Source organism: Myotis yumanensis, unplaced genomic scaffold (genome assembly GCF_028538775.1).
Source record: "Myotis yumanensis isolate MYYU_CA2020_CCGP unplaced genomic scaffold, mMyoYum1.0.hap1 SCAF_7, whole genome shotgun sequence".
NCBI lineage: Eukaryota > Metazoa > Chordata > Mammalia > Chiroptera > Vespertilionidae > Myotis > Myotis yumanensis.
This window is the reverse complement of record NW_027223758.1, coordinates 5,952,669-5,967,287: the sequence shown is the minus strand read 5'-3', so window position 1 is coordinate 5,967,287 and position 14,619 is coordinate 5,952,669. Positions and strand designations below refer to the sequence as shown.

At 41.3% G+C, this 14,619-nt stretch overlaps 1 long non-coding RNA gene across 1 annotated transcript in view; it reads left to right on the top strand.

Annotated features, from left to right (window-relative positions):
- Positions 1-14,619, top strand: part of LOC139014404 (uncharacterized) — a 126,793-nt gene that overhangs the window by 12,653 nt on the left and 99,521 nt on the right. Inside the window, exons 2-3 of the long non-coding RNA XR_011472222.1 lie at positions 308-407; positions 739-876. This is a non-coding gene — a long non-coding RNA (uncharacterized lncRNA). The remainder of the gene's footprint in view (positions 1-307; positions 408-738; positions 877-14,619) is intronic.

Sequence of the window (14,619 nt, the reverse complement as noted above, 5' to 3'; positions counted from 1 at the left end):
GCGTGTCCGCGTCCACTTAGATTTTCTGAAATGGGGTCTGTGACAGGTGTGGGTTCTGTTGGGAGCCTCCCGCCTGGGGTTTCAGAGTTCATGGCATTAATTAACTCTAATCTGTTCCCTGATAGTTTAAACCAGACCCAAGATGGGAAGCCTTTTTCTTTCCTACATATTTAATAGACTTAATGAGATAACAATGAGAACCTGTGTTTGGGCTCTTTAATTCATTTGGCTCCCTGGTCGTGTTTATATGATAAAAGCGGTAGGGTGTTATTTATGTGCTTAGCTGGGGTTTATCCTTTTTAAACAGGTCTGGACAGCTAGCTGTTATACTTGGCTCATGCGAGAAAAAAAAAAAAAAGGGAATTTATGGACTGCCCTGCAGAATGTCCCAGTTCTTCCAGGCCAAGGTGAGCATGACCTGGGGGGGGGGGGGGTGCTGAGGGTGAAGTGCCCCCAAGAGGAAGGGGTACGAGCTATGGCCTGCACTCGGGGTTGGTGAGGCTGGGCTGTGCCTGTGCTTTGTGGCTGGAGGGTCCCCATCCTGAAACCTGTTGAGAGGAGCGGCCTCCACGTCCGCTGGGAGCTGCACAGGCCCCTCTGCCATGGGGAGCGGGCTTTGCTTTAAGCCCCTCACATCTATCAACCACGGACATCCATGCAGGGTTCTCTTTCATTTGCGGGCGGGAAGAGAAAATGAATTGGAAGCTGATTGCTTTTTTCTGGCCTGTTCCCCCAAAGCTCCAGGAAGCGAGAAACATGCCACCACGGTCAGCAAACGAGTGGAAGAAACTACAACCCGATGGGCCACCCGAGGCCGAGCATCTGGGGAGGACAGCCAGCCAGTGGACAGAGAGGAGCCTCGGGTGACACCGGTGGGTGAGTGGCCCGCTCTTCCTGTGGCGTTTCTCAAGCCACCTTGGTCATGGCTCGGACGCTGGTGCCTGCTGGCTACGCGGAGAGGGGAACAGAAAGGGTTTCTGGGGTGACATGGCCCAGACCTCAGCCTGGTCGAGGAGGGCAAGCTGGGGATGTTTGTGTCTCATGACTGGCCCCCTGCTGACCCGGAGCACCAAGGTGGTGTGCGGTGCCCTCCGCTGCACACCACCCGAGTCCACGGACTCCTGCCGCGCCCAGGGCTGTGCGGTTCATCGGAAGGACAGTGTGGTGGGGCCAGCGCTCTGTACTCGACAGAAAGGCCAGCGGGGAGGAGGGGCAAGGTGGACAGTGCCCCCTGGACCTCTCCTTGGAATGGACCAGGCAAGGGCTGCAGGTGCCGTGGCCTCTGCTGGCGGGCCGTGCGCCATCGCTGGGAGGCTGGCTCAGGAGCTTGCCGGTCAGACCACACCAACCGGCCGCCAAGGCTGTTGTGAGTAAATGGGAAGATGCGCGCAAAGCCACAAGCCTGGAGCTTGGTGCAGAGTGAGCACTGGATAATGTTGGCTTCCGTGACAGTGACCATGACGGGACGAGGAGGAGGAGGCAGGGTATTAGGAATCAAGAGTCCTGGCTCCAGCCCAGCCAAACCACTGACCGCTGGTGTGGCCTTGGCAAGTCCCTGTCTCCCTCTGGACTCAGGCTGTTCGTTTATAAACCACCCATGGGCATTGGAGGGAGGTGAGAGGTGCAAAGTGCAGTTCGTGATCGTGAGAAATTGATACCCTACCAACCTCTGGTTCCCTGGGGTGCAGGGTTCCTCCCTCTCTTTCTTCTAATTCCCACACACCTGGTACAGAGAACTGGCAGAAACAGGAGTGCAGACCCGGCGCGCCTCGCGGGGTGGCCTCCGCTTTGATCATTCACTCAGTAGACACTGGTTGGGAGGGGTGGGGAGGAGCCCCAGGTGGGAATGGAGCGGAGATTTGGGCTTTTCTCTGAGCATCACAGCAATTCGAAAGTCTGTTCTGGTCCTTTGAGTCTCTGAAGGTTTCTGGCTCCAAAGTCCGCAGAGAAAGTGCAGATTTCCTGACAAGGAGCGAAGGTTAGCGCCCTGCCAGGCGGTGCTGTTCTCAGCTGTGTGGGCAGCAGAACGAAGAGGCGGCCCAAGGAGGGGCTGCAGCGTCCATGCTGCAGTGGGGGACAGGGAGGCCGGGAGAAGGCCTTCTGTTCTCCACTTAATTCTCTTTGCAACTTTGTTCGAAATTAACTGACCCTACAGTGTAGGTTTGTTTCTGGACGTTCTGTGCCGCTCCATGGACCTGCTGGCCTGCCCGTCCTCCAGCACCACACCGCCGGGGCTGCGTGGACGTCAGTCAGTCTGGGAGCCGTGTAGACTAGGATTCGTTCGAGCCTTCAAAATGTGTTCTTTTATTCTAGCTTTATTCTTCTTTTTTCAAAATTGTTTTGGTTTCTTTGTCTTTCGCCTTTTTATATAAATTTTAGAATCAATTTGCTAGTTTCCACTCAAAATCCTGCTCATATTTTTATTGGAATTGTGTTGGCTGCACAGATCAGGTTTAGAGAAATTGACGTCTTAATCTTGTCCAGTCTGTCAACATGGCACATCGCTCCATTTATCGCTAGGCCTTTGATTCCTTCATCACTGCTCTTTGAATTCCAGCATATAGAGTGTGTGTGTATTTTGTGAGGTTTATACCTAAATAGTTAAAGGTTTGGAGCTATTATAAATGGTACCTTAAAATACTTTAAGTTCTAATTGTTCATTGCTAGTACATAAAAATACAATTACTTTTTGTATATGTGCTTTGTATCCTGTGACCTCATTAAACTCACTTTTTAGTTTTCGTAGCTTTTTTTTTTCAGATTCTTTGGAATTTTTTTGTAGACAATCATGTAATCTGTGAATAGAGGCAGCTCTGTTTCTTCCTTTCCAATGTGGATGTTTGTTCCCTCCTTGACTTATTGCACTAGCACAACATTGACTAGGGGTGACCAGCCCCTATCCTGGCCTTGTTCTTGATCTTAGGGTAACGCATCCAGTCTTTCACCATTATGAATGAGGGCAGTTGTAGGTTTTTTATAGATTCCCTTTATCAGATTAGGTGCCCATCTAGTCCTTGTTTACTGATAGTGTTTTTTAAATCATGAATGTATGTTCATAAAATGAATTTCCTGCGTCTCTCGTGATGATCATTTGATTTTTCTTTAGTCTGCTGAATAACATCGATTTTTTGAATGTTGAACCAGCCTTTCATTCCAGGATAAATTTCACTTGGCTGTGATGAATTATTCTTTCTATACATTGTTGGATTTTATTTTTCTTGTATTATTAAGGATTTTATATTCATGAAGGTTATTGGTCTATAGTTTTCTTTTAAAAATATGTTGTTGTTATTAATTATTATGATTATTATTTAATCCTCACCTGAGGATATGTTTTTATTGATTTGAGAGAGAGGAAGAGAGAAACAGAGAGAAACTTTAATCTGTTACCTCCCATACTCGTCCCTACTGTGATTGAACCTGCAACCTAGGTATGTATCCTGACTGGTAATTGAACCCACAACCTTTTGGTGTACTGAATGGCACTCCAATCAGCTGAGCCACCAGCCAAGGGCTAGATTTCTTTGGTTGTAATGTCTTTTTCTGATTTTGGCATCATGGTAATGCTGGTCAAATAAAATGAGTTGGGAAGTGTTTCTTCCTCTTGTATTCCAGGAAAATATATGTAAAATTGGTATTATTTATTTGTTAAATATTTGGTAGAATTCACCTTTTAGGACATCTGGACCTGGTATTTTCTCTTTGGGGAGGTTTTAACTGCACATTTAATATCACTAATATATTAAAGTTTATTCAGGTCTTTTTATTTTTGAGTCAGCTTTGACAGTTTGTGTTTACCAAGGAATTTCTCTATTTCATCTAAGTTGTCAAATTTGGGGACATAGAATTTATTGTAATATTTCTTTATTATATTTTAATCTTCAAAATGTGATGTCCAATCTTCCTTTCCTGCTATTGATACTTTCTGTTATTTTTATTGGTAGAGGTTTATCAGCCTTATTTTTTTTTTTCAAAGAAGCAGCTTTCGGTTTCATTTATCTTCTCTATTATTTTTCTGTACTCAATTTCAGCAATTTCTGCTCTTTATTATTTCCATCCTTTTGTTCATGATTCTATTTTATCTTCACTATTGACTTACTATTTATATCTCTTTAAAAAATTTAGTGGGTGCCCCAGGTTTTACAATATGAATCTTTAATTTAACCCATTGTGCACCATAAACATCTGTAGACACAAGCAGTGGACCTTCCCCACATGCCACGTGTGTCTATATAAAAAAAAGTTTGCCCTAAGTGGCAGCCCTGACCAACTTTAAAATCATTTTTTGTGAGAATTTTCAGCTGAATATATTCAAGAACACCCAAATTGTAATTTACTTATTTTTATAATATTCATTGCAAATTTATTTTTTAATTAAATTCAAAATATCATGGTGTGTGGGGATGATTTCCATTTTAGATGCGTGGCAGTTAACTGGTTAAAATTCTAACTTCAAATAAAATGACATTTCTTTGTGTGTAGTATAAAAACTTACAAGATGCTAACAGTTCTACCATCCACTACTTTGTGCCATTGGTGTTATATATTTTATTTTCGCATATGTGCTATGAGCATGCAATAGCGTGCCACTGTTTTTTTGTTTTTTTTTTTTAAAGTAATTTATCTTTAGAGCAAGAGTTGGCAAACGTTTTTTTTGAACAGAGTCAGATAGAAAATATTTAGGTTTTGTAGGCCATATGGTTTTTTTCACAACGTCTTGACTCTGCCCTTTTAGAGTGAAAGCAGCCATAGTCAATGCATAAATGAGTTTTATAAATTCAACTTTAGTTACAAAAACAGGCAGCAGGCTGTACATGGCCCACAGGCTGGGAATAAACTTGGGTTGTTTTTCCCTTTTTAGTACTCTAGATGTCATTTCTGTTGTCTTCCGGCTTGCCTAGTGTGTGATAACTCTTATTTTGGTTCCTCTGTATGTAATGCATTTCCCCCCCTTTGCCTACCTTTGATTTCCTCCTTGCCTTTAGTGTATAGCAGTTTGGATATAATATGTTTGTTTTTTGTTTAATCTATCCTATTTGGTGTTCTCTGAGCTTCTTGGATGTGTGGTTTGATGTCTGTCATTAGTTTTGAAAAATGCTTTTCATAGAATATCAATTATTTTAATTATTTATTTTAAAATATTAACATCAAAAGACAGGAAAAGGAGATTAAAAATGGAGGCATTAAGTGGATGCTGCACGAACACGCTCCCAGGAACAAACTGGAATTACAACTAAAATACAGAAAAACTTCCTGAATAATCGGCGGAAGACTCGCTGGAGAGAACCCTCATAACCAAGGGTGGAAAGTGAACACTGCTTAGAGACTAGTAGGAGGAGCAGAGGTGCGAAAGGGCTGGCCGGGCTCCCACAGACAGCAACTGAAGTTCTGAGAGATATCTCAGCTGTGGGGGGTTGCCACTGAGAACTCTTGGATCTAATCCCCAAACTGGGCCCCCCAGCAGAGAGCACCAGAACCGAGAAGGGTACCCACATCACATCTGGCTGTGAAAACCAATGGGGTTGCTGTCTGCCAGGGAGTGACAGCTAATAATTCTAGTGCCCTCTTAAAGGGCCAACACATAAAATTCCCATTGGAGCCACTGACCTTGTGCTCCGGCAGAGGGAGGGCGAAGTGGACTGGAGCTGTGTGAGCAGAGCCAGGATTAGGAACTCAGGGGCTAGAGCTCAGAAGGCAAACACCCCCAGTTTCTTGGGCTGAGTATTCCCTAATGCAGTGGAGGACCTCTTTCTGAAACATACATTTGCCTTGCCTGCGGGGAAAGACAGTTGACCCACCCTATTGGAAAACATTTTGCCCTGGGGCCACTTAAGAAATTAAAAATAACAATTAGAATGCAGGCAGAAGCAACTGCCCCACCCTGTTGAAAAAAAACTCTCTACACACCTGAGGATGATTGCCTGGGGGCAATTAAAGTGGAAATCTTATCAGTCTGTAGGCAGAGTGGCTTTGAGTCATTGCCTGATCTAATTAGTCAGAAACAGCTTTTGACACTGTCCTACACTAGAGATTGAGAGACATAGAAGAACAACCTAATACATAGTCACAAACCTAAACAGACAGCCAAAATGAGGACACAAAGAAACAACCCCCAAATGAAAGAACAAGAGAATTCTCCAGAAGAAGAGATAAATGAAGCAGTGATAAGAAATTTATCTGAAACAGAGTTCAGAGTAATGATGGTAAAGATGCTCAACAGCATAAAAAAAAGATAGAGTAACCAAAAAAATGAACAGAAATAAAGAATGACATAACATAAGTAAAGAACACACTGGAAAAAATACACAGCAGATTAGGAGAAGCTGAGGATTGAATCAGTGAATTAGAAGACAGGGTTGAAAAAAATCACTCAATCAGAGAACCAAAAAGAAAAAACAATGAAAACACAAAAGGACAGCTTAAGGGAGCTGTGGGACAATGTGAAACATAACAATTTTAGAATAGTAGGTGTGTCAGAAGAGGCAGAAAGGGAGAGAGAACATTTTTGAAGAAATGATGGCAGAAAACCTCCCAACCTGGTAAAGGAAAAAGTCATACAAGTCCAGGAGGCACAAAGAACTGCAAGCAGAAGAACCTAAACAGGCCCATGCCCAAACACATCATAATTAAAATACCAAAACTTAAAGACAAAGAGAGAATCTTAAAGGCAGCAAGAGAAAAGCAAACTGTTACCTATAAAGGACCTCCCATAAGGCTGACACCTGATTTCTCATCAGACACTCTATAGGCCAGAAGGGAATGGCATGAAGTACTCAAGGTAATGGAAAGTAAGAATCTGAAACCAAGGTTACTATATCTAGAAAGGCTATCATTCAAAATAGACAGTCAAATAAAGAGCTTCCCGGACCAAAAAAAAAAAAAAAAAAAAAAAAAAAAAGGCTAAAGGAATATAGCCAGCCAGCATAACAAGAAATGCTAAAGGGACTGCTGTAATGTGAAGAAGAAACAGAGAGAGAAAACTAGGCATACAGAATTTAAATGGCAATAAATAAGTACTTATTAATAATAACCCTAAATGTAAATGGATTAAATGCTCAAAAAAAAAAAAAAAGGTATAGGGTAGCTGAATGGATACAAACACATTACCCAACTATATGCTGTCTACTAGAGACCCACCTCAGAACAAAAGACACACACAGGATGAGAGTGAAGGGCTGGGAAAATTTTTCCATGCAAATGGGAAAGAAAAAAAAAGAGTTGGAGTAGCAATACTGATCTCTGACAAATTAGACTTTAAAATGAAGGCCATTGCCCTGGCTGGCTTGGCTCAGTGGATAGAAGGGTTCCAGGTTCGATTCAGGCCAAGGGCACATGCCTGGGTTGCGGGCTCAATCCCCAGTGGGGGTGTGCAGGAGGCAGCCAATCAATGATTCTCTCTCATCATTGATGTTTCTATCTCTCTCTCCTTCTCCCTTCCTCTCTGAAACCAATGAAGAAATATATAAAATGAAGGCCATCACAAGAGACAACAAAGATCACTGTATAAAACTAAAGGGGAGAGAATCGAAGATGGCGGCATAAGTAAACACCGGAGACTGCGGCCGCAAACAACCACTTCAAAAATACAACTAAAAGACGGAATGGACATCAACCAGAACCACAGGAAGGCTGGCTGAGGAGAGACTCTTCAACTAGAAGCAAAGACAGCAGCATTACGAGGCTCAGAGGAGGCGCAGTGTGGAAAATTTAAAGGTATGGAGGTGTGGCGGTGCGCGCGCAAAGTGGGCTGGTGGCTGAGGGCGCGGTTGTCGTTTTCAATCAGGAGTGAGTCTCAGACTCTGGGCTACAGATCTGGGCGAGTCTCTAGGGACCCAGACTCAAACGGGAGAAGTGGGACTGTCTGGCTACGGTCCCTCCGAGGTTTGCAGCGGTTGCTGGGACAGAGAGGCAGAGCCCCTAGGGACGGACTGAGAGCAGCCATAACTGCTCCCTCCGCCCGCCCTGTTGATCCCATGCGACCCGCCCCGCCCAAGCCCTGCGCAGAGCCATTTGCCGGATCGCCTCAGGCAAAGGCTAGATTAGCACCTCCCCAGAGGACAGAAGTTTTCCACACAACTGATTCTCACAGCCAGTCGGCCTGGTGGTCAAATCCCTCTAGTATTAACTACAACAATTAAGGCTTGGCTAGAACAAGACTGCGCACAAAGACCACAAGGGGGTGCACCAAGAAAGCATAAAAGATGCGGAGACAAAAAAACATGACAGAAATGGAGGATATGGAGCTAAAAAACGCAATTTTGAGGGCTTGCAATAAACTTGAGCAGAGCCTCACGAAAACTAATGAGACCCTCGATGCTATGATAAAGAAACTAGAAATTAAGCATACACGGACTGAAATAAAGAATATTATACCCAATAGCAGACCAGAGGAGCACAAGAATCAAGCCAAAGATTTGAAATGCGAAGAAGCAAAAAACACCCAACCAGAAAAGCAAAATGAAAAAAGAATCCGAAAGTGTGAAGATAGTGTAAGGAGCCTCTGGGACAGCTTCAAGCGCACTAATATCAGAATTATAGGAGTGCCAGAAGATGAGAGACAGCAAGATATTGAAAACCTATTTGAAGAAATAATGGCAGAAAACTTCCCCTACCTGGTGAAAGAAATGGACTTACAGGTCCAAGAAGCACAGAGAACCCCAAACAAAAGGAATCCAAAGAGGACCACACCAAGACACATCATAATTAAAATGCCAAGAGCAAAAGACAAAGAGAGAATCTTAAAAGCAGCAAAGGAAGGAGACTCAATTACCTACAAGGGAATACCCATACGACTGTCAGCTGATTTCTCAACAGAAACTTTGCAGGCCAGAAGGGAATGGCAAGAAATATTCAAAGTGATGAATACCAAGAACCTACAACCAAGATTACTTTATCCAGCAAAGCTATCATTCAGAATTGAAGGTCAGATAAAGAGCTTCACAGATAAGGAAAAGCTAAAGGAGTTCATCACCACTAAACCAGTATTATACGAAATACTGAAAGGTATCCTTTAAGAAGAGGAAGAAGAAGAAAAAGGTAAAGATACAAATTGTGAACAACAAACATGCATCTATCAACAAGTGAATCTAAGAATCAAGCGAATAAATAATCTGATGTACAGAATGAACTGGTGATTATAATGAATCAGGGACATAGAAAGGGAATGGACTGACTATTCTTGGGGGGAAAAGGGAAATGGGAGATGCGGGAAGAGACTGGACAAAAATCGTGCACCTATGGATGAGGACAGTGGGTGGGGAGTGAGGGCGGAGGGTGGGGCGGGAACTAGAAGGAGGGGAGTTATGGGGCGGGGGGCGGGGAGAGGAACAAATGTAATCTGAACAATAAAGATTTAATTAAAAAAAAAAAACTAAAGGAACTGATCCAAGAAGAGAATATAACCCTGGTAAACATATATGTACCCACAATAGGAGCACCTATTGTTGTCTATCTCTCTGTTAAAGTCCTCTACAATACAGTCATATCAGGGGACTTTAACAACCCGCTGACTTCACTGGATAGATCTTCCAGACAAAAACGTAACAAGGAAACAGTGACGCTAACGGGCAGACTGGATCAGAAGGATTTAATTGGCATTTATTGGACATTTCAACTCAAAGCTGTAGAATATACATTCTTTTCAAGTGCACATGGGTCATTCACAAAGATGGACCATATGTTAGGACACAAAATGAGTCTCTACAATTTAAGAAGACTGAAATCATATCAAGCATCATCTCAGATCACAGTGGAATGAAATTAGGAATCAACTACAGTAAAGACACCCCAAAACATTCAAACACACGAAAGCTAAATAGCATGTTATTAAACAATGAACGGGTTACCAACGAGATCAAGAAAGAAATCAAAAAATTCCTAGAAACAAAGGAAAGTGGACACACAATGACCCAAAATCTCTGGGACACAGCAAAAGCAGTCCTGAGAGGGAAGGTCATAGCACTACAGGCCTACCACAAAAAAAACAAGAAAAATCAACAATACACTATTGAATCCTACAACTTAAAGAACAAGAAAAGCCCAAAGTAAGTAGAAGGAAGGAAATAAAAAAGATTAGAGCAGAAATAAATAATACAGAGACAAAAAAAACTAACAAAAACCAACCAAACAAAAAACCCCCAACCCAATAAAACAACAATACAAAAAAAAAATCAATGAAATGAACAGCTGGTTCTTTGAAAGAATAAACAAAATTAATGAATCATTACCCAGACTCTTCAAGAAACAAAGAGGAGCCAAGTAAATAAAATCAGAAACGAAAGCAGAGAAGTAACCACTAACAGCACAGAAATACAAGGGATTGTAAGAAAATACTATGAACAACTATATGTCAACAAGCTAGACAATGCGGATGAAATGGACAAATTCCTAGAAAAATACAATCTTCCAAAACTGAATCAGGAAGAATAAAAAAACTCTGAGCAAACAAAAGCCCAGGTCCAGACAGCTTCACAGGGGAGTTTTACCAAACATTCAAAGAAGAACTAACACCTTCAAACTATTTTAGAAAACCCAAGAGGAAGGAACACTTCCAAGCTCTTCTTGAGGCCAGCATTACCCTAATTCCAAAACCAGATAAAGAGACTACAAAGAAAGAAAATTACAGGCTAATATCCCTGATGAACATAGATGCTAAAATCCTCAACAAAATATTAGCAAATCACATCCAGCAATATATTAAAGAGATCATACACCATGACCAAGTGGGATTTATTCCAGGAATACAAGGCTGATACAATATTCGCAAACCAAAAAACAGGATACAGCCCTAGCTGGTTTGGCTCAGTGGATACAGCATCAGCCTACGGATTAAAGGGTCCCAGGTTCGATTTCAGTCAAGGGCACATGTTCGGGTTGCAGTCTCCATCCCCAATAGGGGATGTGTAGGAGGCAGCCAATCAATGATTCTCATAATTGATGTTTCTATATCTCCCTTCCTCTCTGAAATAAAAAAATATATATAAAGAATAAAATAAAATAAACATGATACATCACATAAACAAATTGAATGACAAAATTTACGTGATCATATCAATAGACGCAGAAAAAGCATTCAACGAATTCAACACCCATTTTTGATAAAAACTCTTCAGCAAATTGGGAATAGAGAGGGCAGATCTCAACATGATAAAGCCATTTATGACTACCTAGAGGGAACATCATACTCAATGGGCAAAGACTAAAATCATTTCCCCTAAGAAAAGGGACAAGACAGGGATGGCCACTTTCATCACTCTTATTCAACATAGCACTGGAAGTCTTAGCCACAGCGATCAGACAAGTAGAAGAAATAAAAGTCATCCAAATTGGAAAGGAGGAAGTAAAAGTCTCATTATTTGCAGATGACATGATATTGTACATAGAAAACCCTAAAGACTCCACCAAATACCTACTAGATTTAATCCATGAATTTGACCATGTAGCAGGACACAAAATCAACACCCCAAAACCAACAGCTTTTTAATACACCAATAATGAATTCTCAGAACAGAAACTAAACAAACAATCCCACTTACCATTGCAACAAAAAAAATTAAAATACTTAGGAATAAACTTAAGCAAGGAGGCAAAAGAATGATACTCAGAAAACTATAGGACGTTGAAAAGAGAGATAGAAGAAGATATAAACAAGTGGAAGAATATACCGTGTTCATGGATTGGTAGAATCAACATCATTAAATTGTTCATACTAGTCAAGGCAATCTACAGATTCAATGCAATCCCTATTGAAATAACAATGGAATATTTCACAGAGCTAGAACAAATACTCCAAAAATTTATATGGATCCCCGAATAGCAGCAGCAATTTGAGAAAGAAAAACAAAGTTGGAGGAATCACAATAGCAGATTTCAAGTTATACTAAAAAGCCACTGTAATAAAAACAGCCTGGTACTGGCATATAGATCATGGAACAGAACAGAAAACCCAGAAATCGACCCAAGCCATTATGGTCAATTAATATTTGACAAGGCAGTTAAGATCATACAATGGAGTCAAGACAGTCTCTTCAATAAATGGTGTTGGGTAAGTTCGACAGATACACGCAAAAAAAATGAAACTAGACCACCAACTTACACCATACACAAGAATAAACTCAAAATGGATAAAAGACTTAAATGTAAGATAGGAAAACATAAAAACCCTGGAAGAAACCGTAGGCAGAAAAATCCAGACATCTCTTGCAGCAATATTTTTACAGATACATCTCCTAGGCCGTGGTCGGCAAACTGTGGCTCGCGAGCCACATGTGGCTTTTTGGCCCCTTGAGTGTGGCTCTTCCTAAGCCTTAGGAGTACCCTAATTAAGTTAATAACAATGTACCTACCTATATAGTTTAATTTTAAAATATTAGGCTCTCAAAAGAAATTTCAATCGTTGTACTGTTGATATTTGGCTCTGTTGACTAATGAGTTTGCCGACCACTGTCCTAGGGCAAAGGAAAATAAGAAGAAAAGAAACAAATGGGACTACATCAAAATAAAAAGCTTCTGCACAGCAAAAGAAACCATCAACAAAACGAAAAGAGAGCCCACTGCATGGAAGAACATATTTTGCAATAATACATCTGATAAAGGGTTAATATCCAAAATATATAAGGAACTCAGACAACCTAACAAAAGTAAGACAAACAATCCAATTAAAAAATGGGCAAAAGACCTAAATAGATACTTCTCCAGAGTACTTTCAGATGGCCAAGAGACATATGAAAAATGCTCAAAGTCACTGGTCATCAGAGAGATGCAAATTAAAATGACAATGAGGTACCATCTCACACCTGTCAGAATGGCTACTGTCAACAAATCAACAAATAACAAGTGCTGGCGAGGATGTGGAGAAAAGGGAACCCTAGTTTACTGCTGGTGGAGGTGCAGACTGGTGCAGCCATTATGGAAAACAGTATAGAGTTTCCTCAAAAAAATTAAATATGGATCTGCCATTTGACCCAGTGATCCTACTTCTAGGAATATATCCTACGAAACCCAGAGCACCAATCAGAAAGCATGCATGCACCCCTATGTTCATAGCAGCACAATTTACAATAGCTAAGATCTGGAAACAGCCCAAGTGCCCATCAGTAGATGAGTGGATAAAAAGCTGTGGTACATTTACACCACGGAATACTATGCAGCAGTAAAAAAGAAGGATCTCTTACCCTTTGAGACAGCATGGAGGGACCTGGGGAGTATCATACTAAGTGAAATAAGTCAGTCAGAGAAAGACAAGTATCACATGATCTCACTCATATGTGGAATCAAAGTAACAAAATAAACTGATGAACTGAGTAGATCCAGAGACCTGGAAGCATGAACAGAGTGAGGAATCTCAGAGGGAAGGTGGGGAGGGTGGGAGATAATCAATCAAAGAGCTTGAATTCAGATATGTATAACCCATGGACAGAGAAAATAGGGTGCCTAAGGCCTGAGGCAGGGGTGGGGGTTGGTTGGAGGGGGTTAATCGGGGGGAAAGGGGGATATATGTAATACTTTCAACAATAAAGAATTATTAAAAAATAAAAATAAATAAAAATAAAATGTTACATTGATTCTGGGGCCCAGTATATGGTTTGTCTTGGTGAATGTTTTCTGTGGCTCAGGGTGGAGTTTTCTATAATTTCAATGAGATCATTATTTTAAAAACTATTTTTCTGCCTCATTCACTCTTCTCCTTTTGGGATTCTAATTTCACTTCCGTTAGACCATTTGTTATTGTCCCACAACTCTTGGGTGCTCTGCTCTTTTTTTAAACTCATTTCACTCTTTGGGTTTCAGTTTGAATAATTCCTATTCACTGTCTTCAAGTTTGTACGTAGCTGTGTTACTTTTACTGAGTCTTTCAAAATCACTCTTTATCTTTGTAACTGTGGTTTTTATTTCCAGCATTTTTGTTTGATTTTTTTTTCTTATTGTTCCTACTCCTCTGTTGAAATTAGCATGTGTTCATTCATGGGTCCTCATTTCCACTAGTGTCTTTAGCATATTAATCATAGTTATTTTAAATTCTTGTCTGGTGCTAGAAGAAGTCATAAAATAAAATAAATTCTTGTCTGGTAATTCCAATATCTGTGTCATAGCTGAGTCTGATTCTGTTGATTCTTTTTTCTATTTCCACTATGTTGTTTTTTCCCCCACCTCTTTGTTTGTTTTTTGTTTTTAAATATGTTTTTATTGATTTCAGCAAGAGGAAGGAAGAGGGAGAGATAGACAGAAACATCGATGATGAAAGAGAATCATTGATTGGCTTCCTCCTGCATGCTCCCCAACTGGGGGTTCGAGCCCACAACTGGGGCATGTCTCCTGACCAGGAATCGAACCAGGACCTCCTAGTTCATAGGTCAATGCTCAACCACTGGGCCACTCTGGCTGGGCTCCCACTTCTTTTAAAGCATCACAATTTTTTTATTGAAAGCCAGACATCTTTTCTATGTAGGACAATAAAGACTGAGGTAAATAGTTGTTATGTCTGGAACTTGAACATGCTTTTATTTCGCCTAGGCCAGCAGTTCTCAACCTGTGGGTTGCAACCCCACTGGGGGTCGAACGACCCTTTCACAGGGGTCGCCTAAGACCATCGGAAAACACATATATAATTACATATTGTTT